The sequence below is a fragment of the Salarias fasciatus genome, chromosome 6 (genome assembly GCF_902148845.1).
Source record: "Salarias fasciatus chromosome 6, fSalaFa1.1, whole genome shotgun sequence".
NCBI classification, from domain to species: Eukaryota; Metazoa; Chordata; class Actinopteri; order Blenniiformes; family Blenniidae; genus Salarias; species Salarias fasciatus.
In genome coordinates this window covers 6,406,929-6,428,655 of record NC_043750.1, presented here as the reverse complement: position 1 = coordinate 6,428,655, position 21,727 = coordinate 6,406,929, and the positions used below count along the sequence as shown (strand labels likewise).

Below are 21,727 nucleotides of genomic sequence, written 5' to 3'. Positions count from 1 at the left end.
GGATCAGATTCAATCTGTGGGGAAAAACTAAAGGTCGACTTTAGGAGCGGGCGGGCTGGGACATGCTGGCTGGTTTGATCATTTCAATACCTTCAGCACAGCTCATATCGAAGGAATCACGTCATGTCGGTTGTTTTCTTTTGCTTTAAATGGCTCAATAAACATTTCAAACTGAAAAGTATTACATAAAGTACCTCTGAGCAGAAAAAGTGGCAGAACTAATGGATTTTTACCACCTTTGTCCTTCAAGTCAGTTCACCAACTGTCATGTTATTATATATATTACACACCATACGCACGGAACTGCTGCAGGTTTCCACACATATCCCTGGTGATGTTAAGAAATCCTATACTGGATAGTATTTACTGGAATTTACTTGAAAGAAATATTTATTTGCATGTATTTAGATATGGCGATATCATAAAGGATCATAGAAATCCATGTTTCAGCAGTCAAAAAGAGCAAATATTCCTGAGATCAGAAGAGATACAGGGATCAATACAGTCAAAACAATCAAATACTCAAAATGATTGAAGCTGAAGACCTGGTGAAAGTTTATTCATTCACAGAGTGAAATGAATTTAATTCATGCACATTTTTCTTCTACATTTGATGAAAATGAAATTATTTCTTTATTTAATTTGAGGTTAAAAAAAGGTTAAAAGTGTGTGAAGGGTAATTTACAGCAAACACAAACTCCATCAGGTCCTATAAAACAGAAAATAAATGAATCAAGAGGTCAGAAAGGTGTTTCATCGAAGTATTTCCCAGTTTAGAGTAGCAAAAACAGAAGCACCTTAAGCCTTAAACAACATAAAATGACCACAGAAAGATTCAAAAATGACTTTAAAGAAATGAAAAATACCAAAAATCGTCAAACTCAAAAGACCTAAAAAATGAAAAATGAAATCAAAGGGATGTAAAATGACATTAAAATGTCACAAAAGATTATCTTAATAATTAAGATTACTTCAGTAATTAAAAAAATGATATCAGCAGGATGGAAAATTATCAAAAAGAGATTTAAATGATTGTAAGGGGATAAAACACAAACTTAAAGTGGTGTTAGCTCACCTGGAGGGATTAAATTAAAAACCCCAAATGATTAAAATCCATCAAAAGGTGAGAAAAGAGACTCAAAAGTAACTTGAAGACAAATATTCAAAACAACAACCATGATTCATATTGCAGGGTATATAAGAGTATCAGCAAAAGTAGGCAAATTCACACATGCATTGAAATGACCACGACTGTGAAAAACCAAACAGCAAAGATGTGAAGCTAAACTCCAGCTGAGAGACGGACAATCGTCACAACGAGGCACAAAATCAAACTGCAGGGATTCAAAATGACTGTCAGGGTTTTCAAATCATATAAAATGAATAAAAATGCACAACAAAGAGGCCTCTAACAACTCCAGAAAGACTCCAAACTAATCCAGAGGGAAGCAAGATGGTATCAAATAGTCGGAGAAGAACACAAAATAAGAACCGTGAAGCTTGACATGAACCACAGGGATGTAAAATAACCCCAAGTAGTAATGTAAAATCAAAATTTAAACACAACACAAAAATAATGCAGTCATGCACAAAACTGCACAAAACTAAAGAGAGGGAGTCAAGATGATCCCAAAATCTTCAATAAGGAATTAAAATGGCCATAAAAGGGACACAAAATGATCATAAAAAGAAGAAAAAAGTGACTTCAAAGGGATGCAAATTCACAGCAAACTGGCACAAAATGACCAAAAAGACAATAAAGAGGCACCGTCGGGGGGGTGGGGGTCTTTCACATGTATGTGCCTTCCTGGGGGGTTGATGACTGTGGTGCACCAGATATTGTGTGGTCAATACAGTCTTGCTCACTTGAAGGTTTTTTTTTCTGCTGAAAAACTCAGAACTTCATGGGATCGACCAGAGCAGGTCTGTGAAGGTCTGGATCTGCATTTCCAGCTATCATTTAAATCCTTCAATTAAAAGTTTGAACACAATGGAGTTTTCTCCATTTGAGTCATAAGTTAAGTCTTTAAATTGACTTAGGTTCATTGTTACGTCCAGATATGCTGTTATCCTTCTAGAAGAGTAAAAAATCCCTAAATCTCACAAATATTGCTCCAGAAAGATTTGAACAGAGACAGTAAAGTAAAGATGACTAAAAACACAGATATGGTCAGGGCCCGTTTACACAGCAATCTTTCAAAAGGAAAAGTAAAACATTCCGTTGTGATTTGTCAGTCCATTTACATGCATTTACAAATGCAAACTTTTTAAAAGGGCACCCAAGGTGGAACTTTTTGAAAATATCTGCAAAAATCGTAACTTTCTGGAAACAGTTGGGCTCAGTCTCTGTGCAGGCAGTAGAAATGCTGCAACTGCGCTTGCGCACCACCACATAATGTGTGATTAGATGGATAACAACAATCAGTGTTTTTACAAAGGACTTTTTATTCCTCTTTAAAGGAATACTCCGAAGATTTTGGACCCACGCCCTATCCCTATCATTGACAAAGTTGGACAAGCTCATAAATACCTTTTTTGTGTCTCTGCGTCCAGTGGCTGGATCCCAGCTGTTAGCATTGTAGTTAGCTTAGCTCAATTGATGGAAGTCAATAGGGAACAGAGCCGGACTGACGAAAGTGGACAAAATACTCCTTCCAGTGGTCCAGGGGATGGTGTATTAGCACGTGAAGTAAATCCGAATAGTTATGAAACATTTTAAAAGACGTGTTTAAAATAACCTTTTAATACACAGATCTGCACAAGCATAGTGCGCCGCAGAAGGATATACCGGAGCACAGCGGCTGAGTCTATGGCTTCTACTGCTGTGCTCCGGGATATCCTTCCGCGGAGCACTGCGCATGCACAGGTCTGTGTGTATCAAAACGCTATTTAAATAGATTGAAAAGATAATACGTCTTTTAAAATGTTATATAAGCATTTGGATTTACTTCACGTACTAATATGCCATCCCCTGGACCACTGGAAGTAGTATTTTGTCCACTTTCATCAGTCCGGCTCTGTTCCCTATTGACTTCCAGCAATTGAGCTAAGCTAACTATGATGCTAACAGCTGGCAACTAGCCACTGGATGCAGAGACACAAAAAAAGGTATTTATGAGCTTGTCTAACTTTGTCAATGATAGGGATAGGGTGTGGGTCCAAAATCTTCAGAGTATTCCTTTAAATCTAAATAAATGCTGATTCCGCACTAAAATGACCAGTAAACACCTGAAATTTATTTGGAATTTGTTTGGTTATCCGAAATTATACTTATTTAATTCAGGATAAACTGTCCGGTTTATACTACTCTAGGAGCAGAACACACACAGACACACACACACACACACACACACACACACACACACACACACACACACACACACAAATGAGGCCTGACAGGTGTCAATCTCAGAGCGTCCGCTGTCCATGGTGCTGAAAGCTCAGATAAAAGTCACTGGCTACATCTGGACCATCTTTGATACAGCTTAAATATAAAATGAACACAGCTGGTCTAAAATTACACAATCTATTCAGATAGATATAGACACAGCTATCTATATCTTTTGGAATTCATGTATATTAGAAAAAAATAGACTCGGCAGTCTCTTGTAGTTGAGAGCAACACAAGGCACATTCAAATAGCCAGGTGTTTAAGACCACAGCATTCTGATGAAGATAATATTTTTGAAGGTTTCACTGACTCACCAATGGCTCCAATGCTAGGTTCCGGGTAGCAGCGCTAGCGGCTAGCATAGTGTTTAGCATACTGTTTAACTTCCCTCCAAAGAGTTCAGATCAAATGCAAAGAAAAAACTTGTTAATGCCGCACAGCCAATCAGCGCTGGCTTACAGCTGTGATGCATTCATGGACAGTCGTAATGTAAGAATTGGCAAATTGGAGCCCACAATCATATGCCCAGGTTCTCGCACACACTGCATATTTTATTATAATAATTTATTTGCGAATAAATGTGAACACATCACATGAAACGGGGACCTATGACCTTGTGGGCCCTGGGGCGACCGCCCCCTTGCCCCCACTCTGGCTCCTCTACAGGGCTCCACCCTTTTGGTTCGACGGTGAGAACAAAATTCAGTTATTTATGAGAAGGCTGATTTGCAAATTCACACTTCCATAAAGGGGTTCTGGCTCGAGCCAAGTCGGTATGAACATGCCCTCAGAAAAAATGGATATGATGGAACGAGTGGATGGATGGGAGCAGAACAATGCAGTCATTGTTAAAGCTTTAGCATTAAAGTTAATGGAGAAAGAGAGAAAAATCTCCCGTAACATTGTTTACTTCCAGGAGACATAAGTACGTCACGACCGCCCCCGGCCCAATCAGAACACTTCACAGCTCCCAGCGTTAGAGAGGATTCGTTTTTCCTATGTGAACACCAAGATCATCAATAGAAATCACAATTATTTAATTTGGAATAAACAAGTTCTAAATAAAAACACCCATGAAACCACACTCAAGAGTGTCCTGAACCTCAGGCCACATTCTCCTGGATTAGTTTCAGAGTCGAGATTCATCAGTAATAGCTCTTCTGAAGCAAGAACAGAATAGAATAGAATAGAATAGAATAGAATAGAATAGAATAGAAGTTCTGTGTTTTCACTTGACAATGTTGTTTTGTAAAAGGGAGACTTTTCCTGAGAGGATTCCAGTCTGGGGTGGGTTGGGGGGGGCCGTTCTGCCCTCTGGGTTCTCTGCAGTTCTGTCTCCGGCCCTGGAACTCTTTATTTTCATCATTACAATAATAATAACATCGATCTTTTGAATGTATCCATCTAAATCCATCATGATCACGAAGTGTGTGAGGATGAGGACGAGGAGGAGGGGAGCGCCGTGCTCGCGCTCCGGCATGCCTGCACATCTGGATGGGGGCGCTGTGACAATGGCTGCCCAGAGAGCGTGGCGCTATACATCTGACACAGGAGAATTATAGAGTTAATAGTATTTGTCATGACGGGGAGAGGGAGCGGGGCGCGCGGAGCGCAGCGCGCGCCTGGATGCAGTCTCATCCTGTTTAGGAATCACCGTGCGCAGCGCCTCGAGGCCCGCACGTGCCGGGAGTCTGCACTTCCCCCGAGGGGCTCGAACCGTCACACGCACGCGGACACGTCCTCGACGGATCGGAGCGTCCACTCTCACAACACACGCGCGCACACCCGTCCCCGGCGAGGTGAGTGGGTGGGTGGGTGCACGGTGGGTGGGGCTCAGACGGCCGGGTCGGCTGGGGACGCAGCCTGTCTACCTGCGCGCAGCGGCGGCGGCGCGCGCGCGCGTGGGCGCCAACCTGCAATCCGTCCGCGCCTTATGTTACATATTCCCGCCAAAAATGTAAAATATCTGTCACAAAATAGAACTGAGCAGCATTTCCTCATGAAAAAGGATTAATTCACCACATTTAAAACGTTTTAATTTTAATGCATGAAGCAAATGGAGCTGATGGAGGATGCAATGGTGAGTTTGCATGTTCTCCAAAAGCATGCACTTGAGGCTAATTGTTGAACCAAAAATAGTTTGATCTTAGTGGAAGAAACAGAAATTCAGCAGAATTGGTCCTGATGGGGGAAAACAGGGGTATCAAACATTTTAATTCAGGAGCCACAAACAGCAATGTCATCTTCAGTGGGTAAAATCTCTCCATAATAACCTTTACATTTAAAGTTTTTCTTAGATTATACAGTGAAAGTGTGTGTTTGACACCCCTGATGTAGAAGGGGTTTGCATGTATCGAACACAGTTGAAAAACAAACAGGATGGTGGAGAATCTGCATGAAATGTCTTAAGAAATGTCTTTCTCCTCCACTGCAAATCAAATGCATTAAATACTGAAACACAACACTGGTATTATCAACATATCTGCTGCTGTAAATCTGGACTTCCGGGGCAGAGATGATGTTGTATGATGTTTGGGAATGCTGTATGAATTTTTATTTAACATTCACTGTGTGAATGTGGGTCCTGCTTGTGTCCTGTGTATGTTCCCCACACGTTTATTCTTTTCACTCACAGATGCTGTTTGATCAGACTGATTGCAATCAGTTTGCATGCAGATTAATTGAATAATTATGAAAATTCCACACTGTAAAGAGGCCGTGTTTTTTTTTTGTTTTTTTTTTTTAAATTTTACATCAGATCTCATATGGAATAAAATTTCAAAACCTTCAGTTGAAATATATTCCCACATATAATGCCACCAAGGCAATTAAAAAAAAAATGTTATCAGCAATCTGTACATTTTTTTTAAGATTGTGATAATGACTGTTAAGACCAGCCATGAGTCATTATTCATAAACACTCATGAAATACCAGCAAGTTAAGGTGCAGTTTAAGCTGTGATCAGGTAAGTCACCATGTTTGATATTCCGTTATTTTTTTTTTCCTCTGCAAGAAAATTACAGAAAACACTAATCTAAACTGAAAAGCTAAACAATGAAATAGGTGCTGCTTCTGGTATTTTTCTCTGAAAATCTGTGTCTGAGTCACATCTGGTGAATTCAAACAGTGGATGTTTTTGATTTGCATAAAAAGGCAATATCAGTGAGAAATATATCCAATGTTTCCATTTCTAAGAGTGAAGCCAGAAACCTGGAAATACGGATGAGTTTGGAAAGGATACCGGAGTTTAACATCATGGGCTAAACTCCTGAACACGTTAAAGCAGATGAAGAGCTGGTCTCTGAGGGGCTGCGGTCCCACTGGTGCTGTGTGAAATGCCCCTTGTCAACCACCAGTCGACCCCCATGGAGCCATAAACCAGCAGTCTGACCCTCTTGGAGCCGCGCTTTAATCACGCAGTATAAATACGACAGAATAGAAGGGAATAAACCAGGACGCCTCCTGTATCGTCACCAGTGCTTGGAGAGAAAAGTCAGTGTGAAAACACTCACTTAATACTTAAAGCTGCTGCGTTTACAATCTAAAGCATATTTATCCTGTAAGAACAGGGAGTGACGATAAAACCCGCCGACGTTTCCTCAAAACACCAGGAACCCGGGCCACATGTTTGACACCGTAATAAAGGGTTAATACAGCAGATGGAGAAGACACTTTGGCTGAAGTCATTCTGTCCCTGTCTCTTATCTGTCTTTCTCTCTGTCTGTCTCTTTGTCCACCTGTCAGTCACTCATTCATCTACCTGTCTGTCTGTCCACCTGTCTCTCTCTCTTGCCTGTCTATTGTCTGTCTCTGTCACTCTGTCTACCTGCCTGTCTCTGTCTGCCTATTGTCTCTCCACCTGTCAGTCATTCATTCATCCACCTGTTTGTCTTTATACCTGTCTGTCCACCTGTCTCTGTCTCCTGTCTGTCTGTCCCATCGGTAGCTCTGCGATCTGTCCACAACCCCTTAAATAAAATAAACCCCTCCTCCTCCTCCTCCTCCTCCTCCTCGATAGCTCTGCGCTCCTCTCCTTCCCTCTGCGTGCGTGCGTGCGTGCGCCGGCATTGTGTGCGTGCGTGCACCGGCTGCTGGTTCACACGGCGGTGTTACAGTCACACTGAATGACTGTAGCGCGAGGCGGAGGGAGACGGAGACAGTGGACCGCTTCTCGCGCGCCGCTCCTCCATTGAAGCACTTTCCAGCGGACCGCAGCGGAGCGGTGAGTCCCTCTCTTCCCCGCTCCCTCTCTCTCCGGGCGGCTGCAGGCGGTGGCACCGCTCGGCGGGACGGACCCGGTTCGGTTTGGGACGGGTCGGTCCTGGTCCCGCACTGTCTGTCTGTGTGTGTGTAGGTGTGTGTGTGTGAGGTGTTAAAGTTGTGCTCGGTGTACTGTGGGGGGATGGGCACAGACAGGGGGGGTTGCACTCCAAACTTTGGCTACCGGAGCCCGGCTCTCCCCCCCCGGCTCTCCCTGCCTCTCTCCCCGGGCTGTCCCTCTCTCCCCCCGGCCGCTGACACACCAAGTCCCCGGCTCCTCTCTCCTCCTCCTCCGCATTCCTCAACTTTCCCACCGCACTCCTCCCGGGAAGAAGCTCCTGTTTGTCGGACCCCCTCCCCTCCCCTCCCCTCTCCCCCCCCCCCCGTCCTGCCGGTAACCGGTTCGGACCGTGTTGTTCCTCCGCGCTCCCCGGCTCCGCGCTCCCCGTCTGGCCGCGCCATGCCGGATCATCCGTCTGCCTTGTGTCCCGGGATGACCTGTTGATGTCGGCTAAAGATGGAGAGCCCGGATCGCCCTCTGCTACAGACCTCCCCTCTCCGCCTCTCCTCCGCCTCCTTCCCCCGCTTCTAGAGAAATGAAGCACCGGGACCGAACACGTCCAGCCCCGGTATCTGCGTGTTTTTTTCGGAGGAGTGTGATGAATAATTCACCCGCTGTGAGGGACGCTGAGCGACATTTTGGAAGCGTGTGTGTCCCGTGTCGGTAGCTGCCATTCGGCCGGAGGAGGAGGAGGGAATCCGGTCTGAGCGGACTCCGCACCGGGGGGAGATGAATATTTCATCCCCCTTTCTTCTTCTGCTATTTCGGTCACACGTTTCCTCTCGCGGTCAGTCCGAACCGAAATAAAGGAGGAAGGTTTTTGTGTGTGTGTCCCTTTCTGTTCCCACCTCCACCGCCTCCCTCCCTCCGTCCCCCCGCCTTCCCTCCCCTCTCCGCCGGGGGACGCACCGGCCCGGGCCAGCCGAGGACTCCCGAAAATCCTCCCGGGCATCGAGGCTGGCACACGGCGGGGCACCGAGCGCTTTCCGCCCGCTCCGCCTGCCCCGCTGCACCGCTGCCGGCGGCTCCTCCTCCTCCTCCTCCTCTGCGGCTCCTCCGGCGGAGACACTTTGACGTGAGATTTATGTCTGAACGGGTCTTTATTTGGGGGAAGTTTGGGCTCCCGGGGAGGCTGCCGCAGCCCCGCTGTGGCGCTCGGCTCCCCTCCGCTCAAGTGGCGAGAAAAGCCGCCGGTTCGACCCGGAATGCCTCCAGAGTGACGAGCGGAGTGTTTTACCGGGGAAACGCGGGACGGGGAGTTTTTTAGGGATCGGCTGAAGTGTTCCACTGTCACTGGTTAGCCGCAGCTTTAGCTGCTACATGCTAACAGGCCACCTTTAACCTCTTCACTCCAGGAACTCCCAGACCCGGTCAGGGATTTTACCAAGAGCCTCAAAACCGCATCTTTTATTCGCCAGGAGCGTGCCATGAGTCTGCTCTGTTTAGGAAGTTAGAAAGGACGCTTGTGGTGGGGGACAGGAGACCAGTCCTGACAGGTCTTGGTCTTGACTCAGTCTGTGCACACTAAACTTTTGGTCTTGGTCTTGGGACACTCGGTTCTGGTCTTGATTTAGGTCGTGGTCCTTTCAAGTCTTGGTCTTGTGCTGCTCCGGTCTTGTTCTTGACTCAGTCTCGGGTTAGCTGGTCTTGGCTATAACTCTACAGGATGCACAGTTCAGGAGCTACTTCTATTTATAGCCATAATGAGGCACAGGGGGACTGGAGGTCAGAGGTCAAGTGGTGTGAATTAACCCTCCCTTTATGTTTCCTGAAAGTTTCTGCGCCCTCTGACCTGTGGGGAAGAAAAGGTGGCGGGTCGGTTGTCCTTGAGTGACATGTCGCTGCCCTGCAGCGTGCTGGAAATAAATCAGATTCCTCTCAAACCGTTTCCAGACGATGGTGAATATCGGCATCCTTGGGCTTGATTGCCTTTGATTCGATTTTTTTTTTCTTTTCTCCTTTTTTTTTCTTTGCACACATGCTTTGTCTTAGCAACTGCCTGCTTATTATTCACATGATTGCACATATTTACACCTGGAAACAGCCGCGGCCGTCGTTTATTGGTCGCCCAGGAGCTTCACCAGGGACACTTGTCGGCTCAACTGCTGGCTCAAGGCCGCAGGAAGTGCAGATGTTCGCGAGCAGACAGTAGATTTTCCGTGCACGTGTGCTTCCTCCCCCGCCAGCCTGCGCATAGGTCACCAGCAGTCACTTCTAATTTGAATGTTTTGCTCAGGTGCTGTAACCTGTTTCGATGAGACACTAATCCATATTGCCTCCTGCACATAAACAAATCTTGGAAAAAGTCCAAAATGCATTAAAAAAAAATACCAGTCTGATCTTCTTTGACTGAATTATAATTTCATTAATGCAGTACCTATTGATTTCTGAATGCAGACAAACTGTGAAGCTACAATACCGTGTCAAGGGACCATAATGGGTGAGAACTCTCTTCCTTATAGGCAAAACAACATTGATTATAGAAGAAATAAGACCGTTGTACAGTATAAATGTCACTCAGATAAAATCAGACATTATGTTCTAATCCGACAATCTGTCTTGTTCTCTCTCGGAACAGGACTGCCCAATTAATCAAGCATAATGACATTGCAATGGGAGTTAATCCACACTGTAATATTAATGTTATCTTTCAGTATCTTTTGAGCTGAGTGTACTCTGGAAACCAGCTTGAGCGAGACGTTTTGTACCGAGGAATACGCTGAAGCTCTACAATCTTTAGCTTTAAGTCCATTTCCAGACATCAGTGCTCTTTCTCTTGGCCCATAATACCAGTAGGAATTTTTTTTTCTATCACGTGTGGCTTTCTTGTGATATGTCAACTGCAGATGTAGATTTTTTTTTAATAATAATAAAATTGTGATACATTGTGTAATTTGTCTTCACCAGGTTTTGTTAGAGAAATCATGTTACCACACTTGGAGAGCAAAACTCGTGACAGAATCAGACAACAAAAAATTAGGACATCAAATATAAATCAGAGCATTGTTGGGACTTATTAACCCATCAATTACTATATTAATATATTTTCCAGTCTATAGGTTGTATTTTTAAAGTTGTTTGTCTTCCGATGAGACTAAAATGTACGGATCCATACCGTCCCTGACCAATAGGTGTCACTGTTCGTCTCGTTGAGCGAGTTTTCTGTCAGAATTTAAAACAGCCTGGTAAACCTGGTGTTCATTGTGACAGACAACTTTTTTTTTTTTGGTCGGTTTACAGAAACTGCGTGACCTGAAATTTTGGTTTTATTTTTAATACATTATGTTTTTCTTTTTTGGGTGCGCCTCGAAAAAAACACCCAGATATTGATACTGATGAAAGGAAAGAAAATTATTCCTCGTTTACGCAACATTTCAAGTGAAAACGCCTCATTTTATGTTTTTGAGTCAGAAACGTAGAATGATCTAGCTGAAGACAGTTTCAGAAATTATGGTAGCTGCTTTCAAGAAAAGTCAAAAGAATATTTTCATTTTGAAGTCCAAAAATATCAGTGGGTCATATCCTTAAAAACCCTGTTGTCACCTGTGAGTGCTTCACATGGAGCCCTTCTGGGTTCACAGGCCGCACTACAGCCTCAGTTTGCTTCTTCGTCTCTTTCAGAGTGATCGCCATCACAGGGGAAAATTAAAGCCATTGTGAACGAAACGTGCTGCTGTGGATTTGTATCAGACGTGCTTCACTTCACCACGTCGACATCGATCAAACTATTAGTTACCATAAACTTAAAAATTAATTAGGATGAAGCGCTGATGGCTCTCCTTATTCTCAGGGCTGCCTTTATGGAGACGGGCGGCTCGGGGCCGCTTTAGTCTTTTTAAACTGAAGCACCCCGTTTCACATCCGCAGCTGGAAGATTATGCTGCCGTCGGTGTCTCGTACTGTAAGAGTCGGGCTTTTAAACTAGACAGCCACTTTCAGATGGCCTCGCAATTTGATCAAGGTCACGCCAGCGGTTGGTATATTTTGGGGAAAAAGTTGTGATTTTCTTGTTTTGTTCACATCAGCTTCCCACCTTTCCCCAGAAAGACCTTCGGTGATTAAGCTCAGGAGTATTCTCCGCGCCGTCTGCCGAGCGTGCAGGTCTAATGAAAGCCTCCGCAGCTCCAGTCATTGTCATGTGTCTTGCCGAGCTGTTTGGATTGCATTAAATCCGCCGCCACCAGATCAACAAAGTTCAAGGTGCTGCCGCATTGCACAGTGAGCCGCTGAGCTGATTCTGGGGGAGCAGAGAGCTGCACGTCTGCCTCGCTCCGCCGAGAAACAAAAAGCCCTTCATGTTCTGAGGGAATGACAAGATAAGTTTACCTTTTAATGCATCAACGTCTGCAAAGCTCATTATAGATAAAGCTCCACCATTGCACGCTGGAGTCGCCTTTGTTCACTTGTTTACGACCCGAAAAGGTAGAAATTACTTAAAACCGGAGGCATACGCGTGCTTAATTTTTGATCAACCCTTCAATCTCTGCAGTTTCCCTTAAACAGGTGCTTTCCCAACTCCTAAGTGTCGCTGAAATCTCTCCGCCGAGCCACCTTATGTGTGACTTTAGTGATCAGAGGCTCTTCGGTGTAAATTTCCCTGTGAGTTTAGCTGTTGAGCATCTGGGGTGGCGGCTGCTGAGGAAGCACAAAGCTCTTCCCTCACTTGTTCTTTGAATAGTTGGAACTGCTCACAGATGCAGCTGGAGGAAGTTTTGGTATCATCCAAGGTCGGCGCCGGGAGGTTTAGGTGTAAAACAATCATCAGGCCTTTGCATTAAAAGAAGCTGGGGCAGAGATTCCTTCCTCGGTAAACTTTGGAGTGTTTGGCTCGTCCCACCTGGACGCTTCACCTCATATAAAATCTTTAACTCAGACGCTGCGATCCAGCTCACAAGATCTGCCTCCACTTCACTGTACGAGGTAAACGCATCGGGAAGTTACTGGAATCCGATGAGGATAAATAAACATATTTCCAAGCATTGGATTTTTTTTTTTTTCCTCTGGACTTGCCAGCTAGCTTCATTGAAGATGGCAGTGTGGTTGACAGAAGCGAGTCTCCTGGAATATCCCTCATGCATGAAAACGCAGCTGTCAGGAGACTCACTGCGCTCATGTACTTCAGTGTGATGGTTGAACGGTCCTAAACTCTGTTTCTGGCCACTTCTTCCTTTTTTTCCCCCCTCCAGAAAACCCTGGTGACCTCCGCTCAAAGGACACACGTCTCATGTTGCAGCTGCAGCATTACGTGCACATAAACACTTTTTCAGGAAAAGTCTGTGATTAATGTAAATTAATGTAGATTTTTTTTTTTTAATGGCCAATGCTGAAATGGCAAGTTAATACACAATTTATACAAAACGCGGCCGTGTTCATTCCGAGTCTGCCCCTTGAGCTGAACCCAGCAGATTGTCTTGCAGCGATTTTTAAAGTGCGAAGTCGAGCTGACAAAGGCCCGGCAGTGAGGAGAATCTGAAAGGAGTCATGTGTGGAGAACGGCATCTCTTCGCCGAGGCGCTGAAAGGCAGGTATGATCTGCGCACACCGGGGTCAAACGTGTCAGTGGAAATAAAGCCGTGCATACAAAACGGGGGGGAGAAAAAAACGGAAGAAGTAAATTCAGTCTTGAGGAGAATACAGACTTTTTCCTGCATTGAGGATGTACTTTACGGTCTGTACTTTGAAAGAGTCCGTCTAACCTTCTTAGTTTGATATTTCCACAGCATCAAACAGCCTGCGCTTCAATGGGAAAATGTAATGACTTATTATGCTCTTTAAATGATCATCTGCCCCAAGCACAATGAAGCTGGGCCAAATTACAAGTGCTGAAAGTCAACCATAGCGTGCAGTTGGTAGAGATTTTCTTTGTTCGTACGGCTGCACGATACTGGAAAAAAACTGACATTGAGATTTTTTTTCTATACCTGCAATGCATATTGCAATATAGAAAAATACAGTCATTTTCCACAGATGACCTGAATTTTGCTTTGAGTTGTGTCGCTCTCCTGCCATCTCGTCGACAGTTAACCTGTTTGTTGCTCATTTGTCACTAACAGCAGCTCACTCCACGGTGCACGGTTCGGTCTGCTTCTGATCGAGAACGATTGTAATTGGTGTTTGTCAGGTACTGCGATGGTGACGCTTATCCTGCGATGGCGATGCTCAGACGTTTTACTGTGGCAGCTGTAGTCGCTGGCCGGTAGAGCTTCAGAGTATTTGTGACGAGACACTCGGCTCCCCAGACGAGACACGATTTTAGGCTCACGATCACGAGACAAGGCGAAATTTTCAAATCACTTTTAAGAAAAGTAAAATGAAAAAATATGACTGGTGCAAGACTGAAACACGAAAAGGGTGCTTCGCCATCCAGTTGATCATGATCACCCCGAATATCTGACACTGCCAGAATTTTATCACAGGTTGTCTTTGATCCCAAGAACCGGTCTCAGTGTGACGGAGGACTACTACGACCCCAGATACCGCCATGGCGGCTGAACATGGCCCGCAGTGCCTTTAGGATGATGGCTATAAAGAATGGATCCTGAAAGCCGTCATTTGCAGTTAAAGACCAGACTGAAGAGTACATAACTCACTCTGTTTGAACGTCTGCGTCCTGTGGCCAGTCCAAGCGGTTGTTGGGAAGCCTTTGACAGAGTAATAATTTGAAAACTGTTGGCGATATATCCTGCACACGACCACTTAGCAGCCTGAACTGTTCCCCCACGGGAGCCGTAACCCACGTCTTGATCCAGACTCTGCAAAACAGAACAGCAGTCCTCCTTACTGAAACACGACCGAGGACGGAAGGCTTTTTTTCTTGAAGATTGGAGACTTCTGGGGACTTCTTGAGGCAATCAAAGGTTCTCTGGTCTCTCTCTCTGTATTTGTACCTAGAATGGGTCCAGTTACTGTTTTCCAGCTGATTCCGACTTTGGAAATACTGGGTCTAGTAAAAAGACGGCGTCTCAATGAGAAAGGTATTCCTCGGTAAACTTATGCCAGCTTTACAGACCTTATATTTCCCACCTCAAGAAAACAAAAACAGTTTTTTCATATTGTTACTACGGCGCTCACGACTCGTTGGACTGTTCCAACAGTGTTACCTGAGGATGAGACGTTATGCCGTCCTTGTAAATGTGACATATTGTATTTATTAATAGAGCTGGCACCGCAGCAAGCCTTACTTGCTGGTTCAGATCGTTTTGTGCTTTGAAACACTGTGAAAACCTGGAATGCTGCTACTTGCTTATCCGGGAAAGTGACGAGGAATTCCGTGATTGGAGGAAACGTGGGCAGAAATAGAGAGTTGTCTGTGAAGGTTTCCTCCTGTTGTATAGAAGCTACATTACATTGATCTGGTTACATAAAAGCTGTTGATACGTTGCTCTGTTGCTGCTGTAGTTTTCTGGCTCCTGCTGCTTTTGTGTGTTTTTTGGATGACCTGTTTTTTTTTTTTTTTTTTTCTTAAAGTCTAAAGTATTTTGGTGCCTAAATGTGCGAAATGATTCTTGTTACTGTTTACTTAGGAATGAAAACATATTGGAACCCTTCATGTATTTCATTAATGCTTCATGACGTGCCGATATCATCACGTCAACCTGTTTTTTTTTTACGCACGTTTCTCTGTGGCAGCAACATTTAATATGACAGGACATAATCAGACATTTTGACATTATTTTCCAGAGTGGAAATTAATACACAGTAAGAGAATCTTAGCAGCCGTCTCTGTGTGTGAGAGGACAACACCTTGAACCGTGGCTGCAGCTCTGAAAAAGTCCACTGTGAACTGTGACTGTGTAGGATTGTGTAGGAATTTTGAAATTAATTTAAATCATAGGAACAATGCCTCAAACTTTTATTTCACATTAACATTTATGTTTTTGCATCTTTGCCTTCAAAATCGTCTCCTGCTCTCTGTTAATCGATGCTTTTAATACACTTTGAGATATAAATCATGATACATTTCTGCAATTTTAGCCATTTTCTGCTTCTGCCACAGACCTGATTTTAAATAAAGACTGATATTAGTGTTATTAGTTACTGTTGAGGATTTCCAAAGCATCTGTGGAATCTGATCAAAGTGGCATGTGACTTCTGCTGACATTGAATCGATTCTGTTTGGAAGCGGGGTCGATCCCCTTCGTCTTTACCCCGGGTCCTTGGAGGAATCCGGGTTGAACCGCTGTGATTCGATTGTGATTCGGTGATTTGGTGTTCAGCTTGTGCGTGCGAGGTTAATCAGGCTGATATTGTTTCCTATCGGTGGCTTGTTTTGGAGGTTCCACCCCGGATAAGAGCTCCCCACCACCATCATCATCATCATCGTGATTACGGCGAGCCGGGCTCCAGATCCGTCGCTTGGATGGGGTTTAAAGCGTATTTGTTCAGCCGAGTCGTGACTCACCTCTGAATTCCTCATCTGTTACTTCTGCTCCATCATACTTGGCTGCAGCTATGTGTGCATTCCTAAGCAAAAAAAAGGGAATAAATAAAGGGTGGTGCTCGGAAGGCTTCAGTCATGGCAGTGAAATTAATTTGGCGATGGATACTCCGTGTGTTTAATTGTACTTCGTGGCAAGTTTGACAGCTCCTCCACTTTCTGATCACAGGCGTCTTTCTTTGGGCTGCTGACGAAGACGAGTGAAATAGATGAGTTATGTAAGCCATCGTGTTTGACTGAGACGCAGCGACATGAAAATAACAAAGTAGGCCAAAAACCACCAAACAGTTTATTAACTGTGAATTAGATGTAATGAAACAAGGTTTGGGGGGAAGAAGGAAAAAAAAAAAAAGATAAAGGCTTATATAACTGCCGCTGGTGGCCCGAAATTCTCTTTCATTTGAAAGTTTTGAATTAAAAGTTGTTTACCAAATACTTAATTCATTAATCATCATAGACTTGACTCACCCCGCTTCTTTATTTCCAGTCTCTTCGCTGCCCTCCTCGCCTCTGTCTGGTCCTGCGTTTCGCAGCGTCTCGCCGTCTCTCTCTCGCCTCATAATTCATTTATTTACAGTTTTTCTCGGCTCCCTTTCATTCTGCCTCGTCTCGTCCTCTCGCCGCCTCCACCTGCACGTCACGCCTTCACCCAGATCGCTTCCCGCCGACCTCCTGGTGACCCCGCCTCTCCTCCCACCCTCCCCGCAGACCCTGTAGTGCTGGGCGCAGAGCGTTATGGCTCAGACGCTGCAGATGGCGATCCCCAACTTTGGCAACAACGTCCTGGAGTGTCTGAACGAGCAGCGGCTGCAGGGCCTCTACTGTGATGTCTCCGTGGTCGTCAAGGGACACGCCTTCAAGGTCAGGACTCCGCCTCGCCGCTCCGAAGTGTCCGAAGTGTCATTTCAGCATGCAAAGACTTCAAAACCTCAATCTGTTTGTAGTTTTCTGGGACGTTCCGACACTTTAATTTACATATTTATGAGTTGCACAACAAATGAGGGAGTTTTAGATCTGTTTTTTTTTTTCTTCGATGGCCCGTTTACACAGCAGCGTTTCAGGAGAAAACGCATCGTCTATACCGTTTTCTGGAACGTTTCCCTCCAGAGTCCCTGGTCCTGGTCCAGATCTCCCGGTCCACATTCTGGGAATGCTTGTGATTTGTTCATAGAGAATTAATCATATAAAAACACTCGCATGGGCTTGTTGTCAGTCTGTTTTTGTTTCAGAATTGATTGGTAAGAAATGAAAAAACGGGTCAGATGCCATCAGAGCGCCGCTTCTCATAATTTAAAGTAGTTTTCTTCTCCGCTCCCTCTGGCCACTCAGTAAAGCAGGAGGATAAATCTTCAGGACTTCGCCTATAAATCAAAGTTGCTGCAGCGCAGTGTGAAAAAGGGATCCTGACTCTCCGTATTGGTGTACTTCCTGCGTATTCTTGACACTACGTTCCACCGCTGGATCCCGACAGTGTATTTTTAAACCCCCCCCCCCTGCTGTTTACCCCCCCAGGCCCACCGCGCCGTGCTGGCAGCCAGCAGCTCGTACTTCCGGGATCTGTTCACGCCGGCGGGAAGAGCTCGGTGGTGGAGCTGCCCCGGCCGTGCAGCCGCAGAGCTTCCAGCAGATCCTGGCCTTCTGCTACACGGGCCGCCTCAGCATGAACGTGGGGGACCAGTTCCTGCTCATGTACAACCGCCGCTTCCTTCAGATCCAGCAATCATGGAGAAGGAACCGAGTTTTTCCTTAAGTAAGAGGCCATAAACTCATTTTTCCTCAAAATGTAAACATGAATAAAGCATGAGCGCCGCCGCCGCCGTGTCACCTGTTGTGTGTGACATTATGCCGTGATGGGAGTGTCCGCGGTTTGCAGACACGTTCCCAGCGACTGGAGGAATAATTGAAACATCATGGCCGACACTACAGGTCCCCCTCTCTAGTAGCAGATGAGTCTATTAGATCTGGAGTGCCTTGCTGCATAAATCTGCATATTAATGAAGGGGAACCGATTCCCTCCGAAGTTCCCGTGAACACCTCCGCACTCGCCGTCCGTGTGAAGGAGGAGTTGTATAAATAAAACCCGGGAGGGACGTGTGTTGGCGCCGACGCGCCACGCTCTTAAAGTGTCACTTATATCCAGACATGGTGTGTTTTACTCCGCTCTGGCACGCTCCCGGGGAATGCTGGGAACTTGTGTTTGATAGTAACACTTCAGCTCGGGCGCCGCGGCGGCGGCGCGGAACTCATTGATGAAAAGGGTTCATCAATAAAATCACTCAATAAGCACTGCCATTCTTGAATATGTTTTAAAAATACTGAGCAGTTTACTGACCTTTGTATTAATATTACAATAATGGAAATATATTTGTATTTTTGTGCTTAAGTCTATATGTTTGAAATATTATAAAATACAAAAAAATTGATACTAGCACCTTTGTTATATGGCCATTTTAAACTGGAATGAACTCATCAGTAATGCAGAAAAAAATTACTTCAATTATTTTGAGACAAGATCCTTTGAAACAATTGAAAAGTTCTATCAGAAAATTAAATATCTTAAATTACTAATATTTTTCAATGTAAATTGCTAAATGTAACTTAAATATTATTTATAACTAAATTCTATTATTATATTAAATTATGTTAAATATTATTTATAACTCAATATACTTATATTCAATTTTCAGTAAATCTATTGATATTTACGGTATAATAAAATATTGATTAAACAACCGCAATTGATTGAAATATATCAGAATGTTTCCCGATGGTTCTCATTGACCCAGACTTTGACCTCTGTACCTCCGGTCCCGTGTGGCGTGTCTGTCCCTCCGGTCGGTCTCGTCCCCGAGCTGTGACTCCCAGGGTCTCCACGCGAGGAGACCCGCCCTCGGAGCCCCAGAGCCCCGTCACTCAGACGTGGGGGCGGCGGCGCCGGGCGGGGGCCCGCCTCCTTGCCTGACGCCGCTGCCCTGGTGTCCAAGGTGAAGACGGAACAGACGGCCTCCACGCCGCAGCCCGCCCCCAGCAGCCGCAGCAGGTAGGCATCCCGTCTCCATGGCGACGCGACCGGCCTTCCGTTCAGCGGTGACGCCGGTTTGTTTGTTGTTGTCGTGTGACGAGCGTGTCTCCCTCTGCCCCCGCCCCCCAGCAGGAGGGCTCTCCCTACTCGGTGGTCTGCACCCCCGTCGCCAAGCGGCTATGGGAGGGCGGCAACCGCGACGGGGGAGGGGGTCCGGCGGGGGCGGGGGCGGCATGAGGAAGGCGGCGCGCTACTCCTCCTCCTCCTCGTCCTCCTCCTCCTCCAACACAGTCGCCCAGGACGGCGCCGGCCGCGGCCCCCCGGCGCGCCCCGGGGGCGCCGCGGGCTCAACAGCAACCACAACAACAACACAACAACGGCGGGACGCCCGAGGGCACGAGCCCCGGCACGCTCAGCATGTACACCAGCGACTCGCCCATCAGTTACCACGACGACGAGGAGGAGGACGACATCGCCGACGAGAGCGCCGAGAGCAGTACCGGCAGATCTGCAACATGTACACCATGTACAGCATGCTGAACGCCGGCGCCGCCGGTAAGACCGGAACTCCTCAGCAGCGGAGAGGAAGACGGATTCACTCTGCTCTTCAGTTTATCTGGTCAGGAATAAGCTCCGACGGCAGCCGTCCAGTTTCGACTGAACCCTTTACTGGAGGGTGAATCTGATTAATTCATCTCAGGATTTCATTCAAGAAGGAGCATTCCTCTGTTGAAACTGATTTTGGAAGATGAATAGAATATTGTCGCTTTTTCGTTGTGTGTCGGAATCTCCATGTTTTTAGCTCTGAGCTGAATCAAAGTCTCCAATTTCTTTGTTGGATGTTTTGCTTTAAACCTTTCTGTTGTGTAATCTCTTCTTCCATGGAAACGTATGGACAGTCAGATGATTAGAGATTTTTTCTGGAATAATTTATACAAACTAGCAGGTTAACACTGAACCCCTGAAGGGACACGTCTGAGGAAAATAGACACCAAGTGACTCCGTCCTGTTTCCAAGCTGTGAGTGCGACGTGTTTCTCTGGGGAGCGGATGTAGTGTGACGCTGAGATTTCAGGCTCTCCCGTTCGAAACATCTATAAACGTTGACCCCCTTGAGTTTTAGTTTAAATTCGACATATAACAAGAAAAAACTAAACCAACTGGCTAATACAGCTTATTCCGAAAAAGAGAATCTCAAAACTTTTTTTTTTCCTCTGACGTCTCCCTTTAGGGCCCGTATTTTCAAGCTCTGATTGAAATTTCATAGCGGTGTATAGTTTTGTTGAAGTCCAAAACGCCCAGGCTCGTCCGATTTGAGTTGCTACCCAGACTGCCTCGCTAACACCGGCCGGTTCTCGCCTCAGTGGTCGGCGAGCGGGTGGAGGCCCTGCCCGACCTGGCCCCGGACTCGGTGGGCGGGCGGGGCGGCCGGGGGGGCCGGTCCCGGCAGGACCTGGCGTCGCTGCCGGCCGAGCTCATCAGCCAGATCGGGAACCGCTGCCACCCGAAGCTGTACGAGGAGGGCGACCCCCGAGAAGCTGGAGCTGGTCAGCGGCACCTCCGTCTTCATCTCGCGCGCCCAGCTCATGAACTGCCACGTCAGCGCGGCACGCGCCACAAGGTGCTGCTCAGACGCCTGCTGGCCGCCTTCTTCGACAGGTCAGTGCCCGAGCTGAACTTTGCTGTTTGAGGAGAGTTCTGTATTTTATTTTTGTGCGCCACGACCACAGAGTCCAACAGCTCACTTTCACTTTGTTTGCTCAGGAGCACTCTGGCTAACAGCTGTGGAACCGGCATCCGCTCATCCACCAACGATCCCAGTCGCAAACCTCTGGACAACAGAGTGCTGCACGCTGTCAAATGTGAGTCTCACACACACACACACACACACACCCTCAGCAAAAGTTTGGAGCGTCTTCAGAATTCACGCCTCCATCTTTTTTTCTCCTCCTCCTCCAGTCTACTGCCAGAACTTTGCGCCGAGCTTCAAGGAGAGCGAGATGAACGCCATCGCGGCCGACATGTGCACCAACGCCCGCCGCGTCGTCCGCAAGAGCTGGATCCCCAAGCTGAAGCTGCTGATGGCCGACACGGACGCCTACTCCGCCTTCCTGGCCGACAGCGTGAAGATGGAGGCCGACGGGCTGGGGGCGGAGCAGGGCTTCGACCCCGCCTCCCTGGAGGCCGTGGCGGCGGCGGCGGCGAGCAACAGTAACGAGGCGGGGGGCGGAGCCGCGGCGGCGGCGGACGCCCTGCAGGGGGCGGGAGCAGACGGCAGCACTTTGTTTTGAGTGAGTGAACGGACAGAAAGACGGGGACGGACGGACTGATGGACGGAGGGGGCGGAGGGGGGCGGAGACCCCTCCTCCCTCCGCGGTCGGGACGTGTTTCTTCTCTTGCACCTCTTCCTGCTTTTTACTTTTCTGTGTCCGTCGTTCCTCCGGGGGAGACAGAGGAAGGTGGCAGAGGAAGGAGGTGACCCCCCCCCCACAGACACACCTCGACTTTCCTCTGCAACCTTTAAAGGCCTGCTCCTCTCCTCTCCTCTCCTCTCCC

The 21,727-nt window shown here is 46.6% G+C and overlaps 1 protein-coding gene and 1 pseudogene across 1 annotated transcript in view; one reads left to right on the top strand and one right to left on the bottom strand.

The window, feature by feature from the left end:
- Positions 1 to 11,978, bottom strand: part of trmt1 (tRNA methyltransferase 1) — a 22,240-nt gene extending 10,262 nt beyond the window's left edge. Inside the window, exon 1 of the mRNA XM_030094822.1 lies at positions 11,973 to 11,978. The gene's annotated coding sequence lies outside the window, so the exon portion shown is untranslated. The remainder of the gene's footprint in view (positions 1 to 11,972) is intronic.
- Positions 7,444 to 21,727, top strand: LOC115390816 (nucleus accumbens-associated protein 1-like; annotated as a pseudogene).